Source organism: Talpa occidentalis, unplaced genomic scaffold, assembly GCF_014898055.3.
Source record: "Talpa occidentalis isolate TD23 unplaced genomic scaffold, MPIMG_talOcc4v2.1, whole genome shotgun sequence".
Classification (NCBI taxonomy): domain Eukaryota; kingdom Metazoa; phylum Chordata; class Mammalia; order Eulipotyphla; family Talpidae; genus Talpa; species Talpa occidentalis.
This window is the reverse complement of record NW_026555331.1, coordinates 122,896,766-122,911,154: the sequence shown is the minus strand read 5'-3', so window position 1 is coordinate 122,911,154 and position 14,389 is coordinate 122,896,766.

The window sequence follows — 14,389 nt, the reverse complement described above, 5'->3', positions numbered from 1 at the left end:
CAACTTTCTGTTGCTGACAATAAGAACTATGATGCATATTGGCAACTAAGTATTCCCCTCACAAGGTACAAATGAGTGCCTTCTATACTGTAGGAGCTCTGTTATTATTACAGTTTGGGAAGCGCGAAGGGGGAAGTGAGGCAAGAAGGAAGGAGAGAGGGAAGGAGGAGGGAAAAGGAGGAAGGAAGGAAGGAAGGAAGGAAGGAAGGAAGGAAGGAAGGAAGGAAGGAAGGAAGGAAGGAAGGAAGGAAGGAAGGAAGGAAGGAAGGAAGGAAGGAAGGAAGGAAGGAAGGAAGAAGGTGGTAGAACTTGTGGTTTGGAAACTAATCCTTTTATCATAATTTGTAATTATGGTACTTGGAGAAAGTTTACAGGAAAGTCACAAGGTCAGGGGAAAGTAAAAGTTAATTCTGAAAGTGTGAAAAGAATGCGTATCATTTGACCTAAGAGAAAATTCAGGGACAGAGAACAAGTCCTTTTATTATTATACAGGTGCTGATGCATGTATCAGATCCAAAGTAACTGTGACTTAAGGTAGAAGTTTATTTCTCTCTCAGGGATTACAGTTAAGAGAAAGATGATTCCAGGTATGGTAAAGAGGTTTTATTCTATGAGGTCATTCTGGGATCTATGTTTCCTTTATCTTATTATTCTCTAATACTTTAGGCTATTGCCTTAACCTACATGCTCCAATACGGCATAATATCACACGCATATCCACTTTGCAAGCAGCAGGATAGAAAGCAGAAGAATAATGGCCATGCCTCTTCCATTAAGACACATTCCCGGGTATCATTTCCCATGACATGCAATCGACCAGCTCTTAGGTAACACGGTCACGTAAGGGAGCCTGAGTAACGTAGTTTTATATTGCACAGCCATATGAATGTCTACCAGTCAAGAGTTCTATTTCTATAGAACAAGGGGAGAAAAAATATTTGAGCACAGCCAATATTGAAGAAATTCCTGCCTCAACAAATAGCAGTTTAAAACTTTAGCATGTGAAATTAGATGTGAATATAATAGAATTTACTATGAGGGTCGCTGAATACAGTTACTTCAGAATGTGAGAAATTGAGAAATGCCTCCAGATGTCTTAAAGTGGGATGATTCTTCATTTGTAATGACAGAGGTTGAGAAAAAGGAAAGCTCATGCTCTGTCTTAGCCTTAATGCTTATATTCAGAAATTACACAAGTAAAAAGATAGGACTGAGTGAAAGTTTAAAGGTCTTTCTCCGGGCAGATTGCTACAGCCTGCATTGTATGCTTGGCAGCATGGAGCCTGCCTATTGAAATGCTCTCCGGGTCTTTATAGGAAATTCCTTGGCCCCTAGGGAGGTCAGAGAGGCCTTGGGGCTAGAGGAGATAGAGAAAATACCAAGAGAAATATACAGATGACAAATACAAGGGCAAACTGGGTGCAAGTTCAAAGCTGTGGAAATAGCATGGAGAGAGAGAGGGCACATGTACGTCTGAGTTATCTTGCAACATGCTACCAGGAGCAAAGAGTTATGGGGCTCTAAGCCATCTGTGGCAAGGGCAGAGGGCAGTGTCCAGAAAATGACAGCTCCAGGGCCACTGCTGTCCAGCTGCCAGGCCCCTGGACTGACTCTTCTGAACTGCACTTTCTCAAGCAGTCTTCAGCAACTGATTTCCTCGGAGAACAGTAAAATACTTGGCTAGTCTCCATTACTGTAAATGTCTCAAAAGCTTTTTATAGACATTCTCTTTTCTTGTGCACAAAGGTTCATTATAAAGATACATGTCATTCAAGAAACTTATGTGTTTGGTAGGGAGATTTGGTTTAGTTATAGAATTTTTGTTTCCTTCTACTCTTGATTTGCTTTGTAATTACTTTAAGGTGAGCAAGTCCAAGGAGTATAATTTTTCAGAAGATGGCTAAATGCTTATTAATGGCTATTCCAAGAGTAGTGACCTCTTAAGTCTCTGCTATATGAACAATGAACAATGAACAACAAATCAGCAGCCTTGTCCACCTGTGAATGAATGGGTAAATATAATGTGGCATTTGCATACAGAGAAATATTGCTCAACTTTATAAAGGAAGGAAATTCTGACACCTGCTACAGCAGAGATGAACCTTGAGGACATTATGCGAAGCAAAACAAACCCGTCATAAGGAGATGAATGCTATCTATATAATTCACCTCACATGATGTCCCTGGAGTATTCACATCCAAAGCGGAATGGTGACTGCAGGACCAGGGGAGAAGATGGGAATGGGGAGTTAGTGTGTAGTGGGTATAGAGTTTCATTTTTGAAAGATTAGAGCTCTGGAGATGGATGGTGGCGGTGGCGGTGTTTGCATAATAATGTAAATTAACTGTATACTGACAACTGTTAAGATGGTACATTTAGTGTTATGTGTATTTTACTACAATAAAAATTTTGGAAAAGTTAATCAATAGCCTTATCTGAGATCCTCATGGGTACAGAGGACTCACTTTTTCTCTCATACTTACTTTCAGACTTGTCCAGGCAGTGTATTTAGCCTTCTCAGTACTAAGTGCCTCTGAGTGCTATGATATCATAGGCTGTGATGGATTTACAACCTCTGTGGAAATTGAACTGATCCTCCTTTATGGCTTCCTTCAAACAGTTCTTTTTTCCATTTGGCTTCATTTTTATTTCTCACGTGTCTGTTTGCTCGGATCCTATGTCAGTGGTTAAAAGCACAGGCTCTCCATTTACATGGCCTGGATTGTCTCCTTGTGCTGCTGCTTATTTTCTGTAGGGTCTTGGACATGAGTCTGTTTCCCCCTCTTATACTGGTGATATGTTTCTAGGCATGCTCTGTGCTTAAACTGAGTCAACGCATGTGAAGGGCTTAGGACAGTGCCTGTCACATAGTAAACACTTAAGGAACATTTGCTATTATAAAATTGGCTTTTTATTTCCAGAAGTTCTTTGGGGGTGTCTTCAATAATAGGTATTCCTAGCAAGCCAGATGCACTTGAGCCCATGCTGTGATGTTTCACTTCTGGCTGGGGCTTCGCTGATGCTGAGGTAAGGGGACCCACCCTGTGCCTACCACTACCCAGAAAGTGGAGGATTCATGATGGCTCCCATGTGACCCCCTTGGTATACAGTTCAGAGGAGCTTTTCCTTAGCTCTTCAAAAGGTCCTGGCAGGATGGAGTACCAGCTGCTCTTAGCAATATCAGCTCAGTGTCATATCTTTGTTTCCTTTTTTCTTCCTCTTTCCTTATTTCCCTCCCCATCCTGGCCTGTTGCTCCCAGAAACACATTATCAAATAAAGAACTAACTCATAAGTTCCAAAATCATATTTTTCAAAGAACCCAGGCTAAGATACCTTCAAAGGAAACAATAAAATGACATAAAATTGAGGCCATTCTGGAAAATCCAGGATATCTGATTCCCAAATGAGATCCTCTTCTGTTACTTGTGCTCTCGGTTTCTCTTTCCTCTTCTTATGTATGAAAGGCAAAAGATATGTGTCGGCTTACTTTCTTTTTTGATCAGGCTGCCCTAATTCTTCAGCTTTCCTAAACCATCCCTCTTCCTCAGTGGTTCTGTTTGCAGCTGTGAGCACATTCTTCCTAGCTCTGTGGCCAAAGCCACATGGCATGGAAACTGGGCTGCTTCAGTAACTTTTCTAAACTGCTTAAACACTCTCTCCTTGGTCAGGTGGTGCTGCAGTTGCTTGTAACTCTCCTTTGCTATGCCAGAGTCAGAGCATCTTTGCTCAGTTAACTCCCCTCCCCCTCCACCAGTCTGTCTGCGACCTGAGTTCCCCATCTGCATGGCCAAGCCTAGTAACGTTTCTCCTGTGTGTTATCACCATCACTGTGTCAGTCTTCCCACCTGCCACTCATGCTCTTGGCAAGAGCAAGCATACTCCTTGTCTGGGGCAAGTCAGTAAAGAATCAATGAAAAAATGGCCCTAAGGGCTGTTGGACTTCTTCAAGGCTTCAATAATTTATTTATTCATTTGGTAAGTATTTGTTTTTGTTGTATTTATTGGGTTCCTAATATATGCCACACATTGTTTCAAGTGTTAGGTGAATAACTGTTTCTGTGAATAAAACAGGAAAAAAAAATCGTGTTCACATACTTATGTTCTAATGAATGGCAAATTAGTGATAGAACTGGGACCTAATACTACATATGCTACATCTTTCTTTCCTTCTGAAAGAGTTTGTTTCTCACTGTGTACTTCTTTTCACTCTGCTTGTTCCCTTAATGGCAGGCAAGCACTTAGTCTATAACTCAAGGATAAATTTTCTTTTTAATGTGTCTCAATATTTAATTTATCTTTCACTGCTTCCCCAGCCCACACTGAGTATTTCTCTTTCTCTGCTGAGGGAATGCTTAGAAACCTAAAGGGTCTTTGGTTGTAAATGATTAAAAGTTGTACAGACTATCTTCTCTGTCTTAGCTAGGATTGTGCAACCTAAAAGGTAGGAAATGACACAGAGCAGCAAAGAAGCTCAATTCTTTACTGCGTCTTCTGAGTTGCAGTTCTCTCCCGTGAATGTCTATTCTTTGTGATTTTGGAATGACTGCCACATTCTCAGATGTGTTACTTATGTTATTATAAGTAACAAGTCTTTGTTACTATAACAAAAATAACCCTCCCATGTGTGATAACCTGCTTGAAAACCACCCTTCTTAGTAGTAGAGGGGCATACAATTATTTAGTGAGACCACAGGTGTCTGCAGTATTTAGTATCTGCATAGAAGCAGTGCAGCTTTCAAGATGCAAGCTGATTTAGAAAGAGGCCAGGTGAGATACAATCTTTTTTATTTCCCCTCATGCACAAAAGTTATGGGAAATGACTGAGTGCTTTTTCAGTTCGGGGTGCACTCTGTTTGGGAATTTGCCATTGTTGTTTTTGAAGATAAAGGAACTTGCAGTGTAGGCTGTAGGTGGGATGCTATCCAGTTTTCCTGTGTTCAAACAGAGGACTGGGAAAGGGCCTCTCCATTTCTTGGTGGGTTTGAAGATGATAACTGTTTACTCACCAGCTGACTTGTCTTTACAAGGTCTTCCTCCTCGCTTCCCCTTCCCTCTCCATGCATTCTGACTACATGTCAGGATATCTCCTCCACTTGGGAGGTTTTGTCCTTGAAAACTTACCTTTAAAGATCAATTATTTTGGTTAACTACTACCTTTCTTAACATCTTCTAAAATACAAATACTTTATGAAAGGAGGTATACAGGAGGAAAAATAATTTTTCCCTTATCCTTCTAGGTTCTTGACTGCCCTCCAATAATGAGACAGATTGATAGGAAAAAACTTAATTTAACTTTGTACATATATTAGGGAGCCCCACAAAGATATGAAGTACCAGAAAAGGAAGTTCCAGAAAAGGAAGATTTTATACCTTTTAGACAAGGAGACAATAAATTTATGAAAAATTGACAAACCAACGGGGTTTGGCCCAGAGTAGTAAAATGGTGAAGAAGTAACAAGTCTTGTTTATGTAACCTCCTGTCCCTAAATTCCTTGTATCTGGTGATATGGATGTTTTGTCCCCTCCTGGTGCAGGGAGGGTACTGCTCACATGGGAGATTTATCACTTGCTTTCAGGGGAATTAGGATGGGTCAGGATGTCCTTGCACTGCCTGTTTCTCAAATACCTTTAATTCTAAACAATCATTATATCAAAGTTGTATTTTTGGGGTGACATATATTGAACTCCTGCAGAACTAACACATTACATTCTTTGCACATTAGTCAGTTTTATCACATCAATCCCATCTCCTTGAAAGAACAGAGAGAATGAGCCCTGAGTATCTGTCTTTTGGGGAGGGAGGCAGAGGCCCTTGGAAGATATGAAGGTCAGGCATTGGAAGCGGATAAGAGAGTCCCAAGGACCAATAAGGGGCTCATAGCCCTTTGTGATTACAGGGTGTCATTAAATGGGATGTAAAAGGGGAGGGAGAGAGCCCTGAGGGTTCTCTTTTCTGATATAATGCCTCGGCTTCCTTTGTGGACAGGTAGTAATAGACTGTTTCCAGGAGGGAACCACATTTGACCTCTGCTCCTCAAGTGAAGCAGTTTTTCACAGACTTCTCTGCGTTAAGACAGATCACAGAAGCTCATCTGGGTTTGAGGCTAGCAATAAAGACCATTTGGCTTAGGAAAGACTGATGTGAAAAAGAGCAACGCCTGGAATGTACGCAAGACAAGGTTGCTGAATTATTGCAAGGATCCCATTGCCTCTCTTTATCTTACAGACCTTTCTAGAATTCAGTGACCTTGCCAGCCTGAAAAGATGCCTGTCTCCCACAAGGCAATGATTTTACTACCCAGGAATCTACATCTCTCAGACCTTCTGTCTCGGTTTATAGCCTTGACATTCTTACTGCGTCAACCCTAGGACAATCTTCCCTTATCTGTACTTATGCTCTAGGCTGAGTTTTCCATTTATGTGCGCTGGGGATGGTGGTCAATACACATGCCTGACTTCCAGGACTGAGACTTGTGTCAGTAGCAGCAGCTCATTGTAGAAGGGACTTAAATGGACAGAGGAGAAGGAAGAATATCCTTCGTCTTTCTGGAGCTGAGAAGCTGCTAATCTACTCCACAACTGAGGGTGGGATCCGGGCAGTGTTTCCTTTCAAATATATGCTTAGTGTTAATGGATGATAACAAAACAAACTTATAACAGTAACTTAATAAAGCACAAACTAGTTTCTGATTGATAGGAGGTATATTGAAGGTGGTAGTAAGGAGAGCTATCATTTATTCTCTTTAATTTCACATCCTTATTTCAAATGCTTGAGGAATATAAATTGCCTTTAAAGTTGTTATTTTCATGCCTATTTTGTTTTTCTTGTTGATAAACTTTTAAAAATATATTTATCAGTCTTAGAAATTATCTTCTATAGTCGGAGGGTAAAAATTTGATGATAGTTTTTTTCCTTATAACTCCTCCTACCTTTTTGGAACAGGTTGTGATTGTGGAGTAGATTATTTTGATACTCTTGCTTTGGCTGTGCAGTATTTTACAGTTTGAAAGTATGAGTTTTCTCTGATATTATTGAACATGCATCCTTGCTAAACATACAGTGGTAGCTCTTTAGATATAAATGGGCTCTTTAGATTCTGTAATTCAGTGTAATAGTTTTCAAAAGTTAGCATTCATTGAGATCACCTGGGAAGATTTCTAAAATGCATATATCTGTATTTTACTCACAGAGTATATGATTGAGTAGTCTGGGTGAGGGTCCAAGAATCTGCATTTTAAGCTTTGGCCTAAGAACCTCATTCTGAGGGTTAATCATGACCTCAGAGGTTTCCCCACTTCAGCAATATCACCATTTTGATTGGATGAGAATTTATTGCAGGAGGTGTTTTCTGCATTGTAGGATATTTAGTGGCACTAGATGCCAGTAGCATCCTCACCCTCCTCCCAGTTATGACAACCAACAATATCTCCAGACACTACCAAGTGTTCCCTGGAGTGGTGGCTTTATGAAACTCTGCCTCAGAATCATACTTTGTAATTTAGACACCCTAGCCACTCAAGCATTCTTGTGAGTGATGGTTTTGTATATAGGATTCTACTCCCAACTTAGTTTCCATAGAACTCAGTATGATAAAATGAGTTCTTTGTCATGTAAGTTACAAACTGAGGATTCATGACCACTTCTAGCCCCCAGACAATTCTTACAGCCCAATGGAAGGATCCTTTGGGATCCTTTGCAAGATATGTGCAGGAATGTGGAGCTTCCATGCTCTCTTGGTGCACCATTATCACCGAATCTTGTGGAGGAACAGAGGAAATTTCTCCCAAAGCCCCTGGGTACTTCTTGGCTGGTTGAATAATGAAATTAACACCAGACAGATTATTTGGAGAAAAAGACCAGTTTAATTACTTACATATGGGCAATCTACATAGATAATAAGGATTCCAAAGTCAGTGAGGCAACATGGGCTTTTATATCTTGAACTCAGGAATGGTATAGGGGCTTGGGGCTTCAAGGAAAGAAGATGGGGATGTCACATGATGAGGAGATGATGATTTACATGATGAAGAGCTTATTCCTATAATTAGATATTTGCCCTGTGAGATTCATCACTCAAATAGAAATTTTATTCAGATAGAAAGGTTATTTCTGGTAGTAAACCTAATTTTGGGTAATACCCTAGATTCTCATTTTTCTGGACAGTTAAGGTAGTGGTAAAGTTTCTCAAGAGCTCGCAGAATCTCAATTTACCTCAGCTCAAAATAATCCACTTCCCAAAGTGTGCGACTTGAATAAACCGGTACTGAACATCTTGGGGAGGTATGTTTTGAACACCTTCAATCTCCATGTCACCACTCCAGCAGCTATTGAAATTCTTAAGTTTTGAGTAAGAGGCCCTGTAATTTCATTTTGCATGGAGCTTCACAAACTATGGACATGGATCTTTCTAGAGAAGGGGCTTTTACATTTACATTATATTATAATTATGTAAAGTGGAAATGTTCAAGAACATCAAGTTCTAGAATTTTGTTATTATAAAGGCAAACAAGGTTATTTTCAGTTGCTGAGATTGGAATATATTTACTAAGGAAATTAACAAACAGTCTCTGAAAATCAGCTCTGTGTGGGGAATTGCCAGGAGGCAAGGAAACACAGATGATAAGGAAACACAGATGGTGGTATAGAGCCAGGTACAAATGGACTCTAATGAATTTAGACAAACCATTCAAATACTCTAAACCTTACCTTCTTCATCTGTAAAATGAGGAAAGTAGTTCCAACATTAAGAAGTAGTAAGGATTACAAAAGCAATATACAGATTCAGTGCTATTCCAATCAAAATTTCAATGTCATTCTTCAAAGAAATAGAACAATTATTGATGAAATTCATATGGAATCACCAAAAACCCCAAATAGCCAAAGCTCTCCTGAAAAAAAAAAAGAAGGGAATGGAGGCATCATACTCCCAGACTTCAAACTATACTACAAAGCCATAATCATCAAAACTGCATGGTATTGGAACAAGAACAGACATACAGACCAATGGAATTGAATAGAAAATCCAGAAATAAACCCACAGATTTATGGTCAACTAATCTTTGACAAAGGAGCAAAGACTATGCATTGGAGCAAAGAAAGTTTGTTCAATAAATGGTGCTGGGAAAACTGGGTCGCTACATGCAAAAGAATGAAGCTTGACCACTACCTCACACCATACACAAAAATCAACTCAAAATGGATTAAAGAACTAGACATAAGACCTGAAACCATAAAATACATAGAAGGAAATATAGGCGAAACACTATGTGATATTCACATCAAAGACATCTTTATAGACACATCACCCAAAGCAGTGATAGTGAAGGCAAAGATAAACAGCTGGGACTACATTAAATTAAAGAGCTTCTGCACAGCAAAAGAGACAATAACAAAAACAAAGAGAAACCCCACCAACTGGGAGAACATTTTTGCACACAACACTAATGATAAAGGACAGATCACAAAAATCTGCAAAAAGCTGATGAGACTCAACAACAAAGAAAATAATCCAGTCAAAAAATGGGCAGAAGAGCTAAAAAGAAACTTCTCTGAAGAGGAAATGCAAATGACCAATAGGCATATGAAAAAATGTTCAACATCACTTGTAATCAGAGAAATGCAAATCAAAACTACCATGAGATACCATCTTACACCAGTGAGAATGGCACATATTGAAAAAACTAGCAACAACAAATGTTGGTGAGGTTGTGGAGAAAAAGGAACTCTTCTGCACTGTTGGTGGGAGTGCAAACTGATCCAACCACTATGGAGAGCTGTGTGGAGATTTCTGGACCTACTAAACATAGAGCTCCCATATGATCCAGCAATTCCACTCCTAGGTATTTACCCAGAGGACACAGAAACATCAATTCCAAAGAGCACCTGCACCCCTATGTTTATAGCAGCACTGTTTACAATAGCTAAGCTTTGGAAACAGCCCAAATGCCCAAAAATAGATGACTGGATCAAGAAGATGTGGTACATATATACCATGAAATATTACTCAGCATTCAAAAAAGATAAACACATGCAATTTGCAGCAACATGGATGGCACTGGAAGGGATCATGCTCAGCAAAATAAGCCAGAAAGAAAAAGAAAAATACCGGATGGTCTCACTCATAGCAGGAATCTAGAAAACTTAAATAAGGGACCAGGAAAATGAATAACTATAAGAAAGTGAAAATCAAAATCAACAAAAAACTATGAACCAGAGACACTCTATGGGGGGTAGGGGACGGGAGGGGAGGGATTGGGGTCAAAATAAGGGGGTTGCAATTGTATGGGGAATATAAAAATAAAATTTATTATTAAAAAAATTTTAAAAAATAATATAAGTAACAGCAAAAAATAATAAATAAATAAATAAATAAAGTAAAAAAAAATAGTAGTAAGGTTTAAAGGAAATAGTGTGTGAGTGAGTACACTGATTAGCACATATGCCCTATAGTAGACCCTCAGTATGTCACAATTTTAATAATATGGGTCTTTGCTCTCAAGGAGTCTAGAATCTAGATGGAAAGATGGATGTATTGAATCATGCCTGTAGAACCTGGTGTATTAGTCAGCTTTGGCTGTCATAAAAAGTACCATAGACCAAAAAACTTAAGCAACAGAAAATTTATTTCCTCACAGTTCTGGAGGTTGGAAGTTGAGATCAACATACCACCTCCATCTTGTCAGGTTCTGGTAACAGTGCTCTTCCTTCTTTGAGCTATGTGCCTCTTTCTCTTCTTATAAGGGCACCATTTTTATTGGATCAGGGCTTCATCCTAAAGTCCTCATTTAATCTTAGTCTCCTCCTTAAAGGCACAGTTTCCAAATAGAGTCACATGGAGAGTTAGAGTCCCCTATGTGAATATGTGGGACACAATCAGGCCATAGCATCTGGTATAAGTACTACAGCATAAATAAAAGTGCCCAACTCTATAGGTGAGGAAGGTCAGAAAAGACTTCAAAGAGGATGTGATTTTGAAATGCATCTACATTTTTTTAATCAAAGAAGTATATCCTCAAAATAAGTCAGAGAGAAAGAGAAGTTTATAATAGAAAACAATAGTCTCCCCACCTCTGCCCCACTTTGTGTCCACTTTCCATAGGAACGTTTGTATCCTCTGCCCCAATTCATATATTAGAAACCTAATTCCTGTGTGATGCTATTTGGAGGTAAAGATACAAGAACATGGCTTACATGAACCAGGAAGAGTACCCTCCCTAGATAATGCACCTGCTGGTGCCTTGATCTTGAACTTCCCAATAGAAGCCTGAATTCTAGGACAGTTAACATTAAAATATATTTCTGTTTTAGTTCTCATATTTGACTGTTTCTGATGCTGGATGTCTCTCTTGTTTTCTTTTTCTTGTTCTTCCGTTGGTTGCTTTTTTTTTAATGTAGAGAGTTTACTTGTGCCTATTTCTTGTGTCTTCAACTTTCAGCATTATCTGTTGACTCCCAGCTTTATAGAAGGATAAGGTGCCCCTTTCTCTTCTCTAGCCTTCCACCTCCTTTCATGGCCCTCTTTATCAACTACTCTTTTACATTATCAGGACTGCCAATTTTTGTTCTGTTCTGCTACCATAGTAAGTCTTTGAAAACCTAAAAAGCAGCTTTCTTGTACTTAGGCCTATGCTAATGCTGGTCCAAGTTATATGTTTGAAATACTTCTCTTTCTTTCATGGGTCAAATGATACGTACTCACAAAATCCTCAAAGTTAAATGGATTTTTAAATATATAATTTAGAAATCTCTTTAAATCATTATACATTCCTTTTTTTAGTATAGTTTGCATTATGCATTTGAGTTCTCTTTTTCTTGCCTGGGTCTCTCTGCCTCCATCCCCTTTCCTCTTCCACTCCCTTCCCCTTGCTCCTCTTCCTCTCCTCCTCTTTCTCCTCCTCCTCCTACTTTTCTCTCTCTCTTTCTTCTCTCTCTCTCTCTTACACACACACACACACACACACACACACACACACAAGCTTCAACACATATCTCATTTATTTCAGCATGCCCTCTACTGCATCATACTACTTGTCTTAGTTTAGGTTGCTATAACAGCATACTGTAAATTAGGCAGTTTAAGCATCAGAAATTTATTTTTTACAACCAGGAGGCTGAAGTCTAGGGTCATGGTGCTAGTGTGGTTGGGTGCTGGTGGGAACCCTCTTCTGACGTGCAGGCTGCCTACTTCTCATATCCTCACGTGGTGGAGAGCAGAGAGAGGAAGCAAGCTTTCTTGAGGCTCTTCTAGGGGCATGAATTCCTTTCATGAGGGCTCCACCCTTATAACTTCAGCAAATTTTAATGACCTCCCAAAGGCCTTACCTCCTAATACCATCATATGGGGGGGGGCTAAGTCTTTAATGTATGAATTTTAGGGGGGACTCAGTCCATAATACCAATCTTTTCCATCAAGATCACCTTTTATACAGAGGCTACCCTCTGAAAAACTTTTCTTTTTCTGAAGACCACCATATTCCTGTGTCTATAGAAACTGTACAGCTTCTAAACCTGCTCTATAGCTGTCATTCCGGGAATACTCGGACTTCACTGCTCTTTTGTGTTGAGTCTACTACTCTTCCTCTTTCTTGGTTCCCTCCCTCATTTTGTAAAATCTATCAGGAAACTTCCTAAAAGTGGCTTAAAACTAAAATATGAATGTCTCATAATATGTTAATTTGCCAAAGCACAGTTTGGCTGGTATAGTATTCAAGTGTCACTGGAATTGGGCACTTTTCAAATGGTTTTTCCCAGCCTTGTCTTGACCAGAGGAAAATGCTATTTATTCATGTTGCTAACATCCTATATAATGTCTTAAGTGCACACCTTCAGACAGTGGATGGTCCACTCATACAAAAGAGTGCCACTTCAAACTGGACACTCAATGGATGATAAACAACCATCAGAGCAGCAAGGTGGAGACCTCATCAGAGACTACAGCCAGAGTTGCCTGCACCAAGTCACTTTCCAGGCAGCCAACTCACAACTGTGATGAAGTTGCTCCCCATCTCACCAATTCGTCTCCTAGATTTAGAGTTTTCTTCATCCGTTTGTGAAGTGGTCCCTTGCCTCCTTCTTTACTGCCCTGATCCAAATTTCATCTGGTCTTTGGAGTGGAAAAACTAGCTCCACAAACATGCAGATATATCTTTCTGTCCTTTCCTTTGGCTAAAGGCTTCTTCCTTTTAATTTCATAATCTTTGTTGTGCTGCTTCCAAAATGGGTGACTCATGCCTCTCTTAGTAGAACTGAGTGGAAGGAAAAACCACCCCAGGGCCTTCAGTGAGTAAGTAAAGGGAGAAGGAAACACACAGGAAACATACAGATTAATACTTTAAGATACAATTCAACCACAACAGATTGAAAGTTATTTTCCCTTAGATCTTTGAAAGCGTAGCTCCATTGCCTTCCAGCACCCACTGTTATCAATGAGGAATGAGATGCCAGTCTAGCTTTTCTTGCGTGGTCACTTGGTTTTGCCTTGTGCAAAATTTTAAGCTGTTCTCCTTATGCATGGTATTCTGAAATAGGATTAAGTATTTTTAAACACCTTTTTACCTAAAAATTTATGGCCTCTTGACTTTAAGAGATTTTATTATTTCTTTGCTAATTCCCTCTTCTTCATGGCCTCTATACTTTCTTGAGATTTGCCTTGTTGAACACTAGACTTGCTGAATTAGTCTTGTCTCCATTTTTTAATTGTGGTGAGATACATACAACTTAACATTTTCTCTTAACATTTATCTAATTTTTTTTCTGTTTGTCTTTTTGTTCTAAGGATCGAAAAATTTCCTTGACTTTTCCATTGCAATTTTCATATCAGTAACTAACAATTCCTAACAATCCATTTTTTTCTGATTGCTTGTTGTTTATAGTGCCTTAACCTTGGTGTATGAATATCTAATCTCTCTGAGGATTTTAATTACAAGTTCTTTGTTTCCTGACTTTGGTGTTCTCAATAATTTTTTCTGGTCTCTCTTGTTTTTATTCCTTATACCTGGCAATTATGATTTGCCTTTTTATATGTAAGAAGGAGAGACTGAGTAGGTAGTGTGATTTTCTTCTGCTGTCAATCAAGATTCCTTAGTCTGATACTTTATAAGGACGTGGAACAGGTAGGGCCTGAGCTGACAGTCTCTACTCTTGAGTGAGCAGGATAGGGACTGTCTGTCAGGATAAGGGTGCTAACAATTAAGCAGTTGATAGGAAAGGGTTTTACTAATGGACATCATCATCCACACCAGAAACCTTAGTGTTTGACAATTAGTTCATACGAAGCTGGATGGATCAAATTTAAAAATGTTGAATATAATTGAAATATTTCTAGTGTTGATACTTTTTTAAAATTAGTGAACTTTAAACTATTTTTATTCTTTAAATTTTCAATATG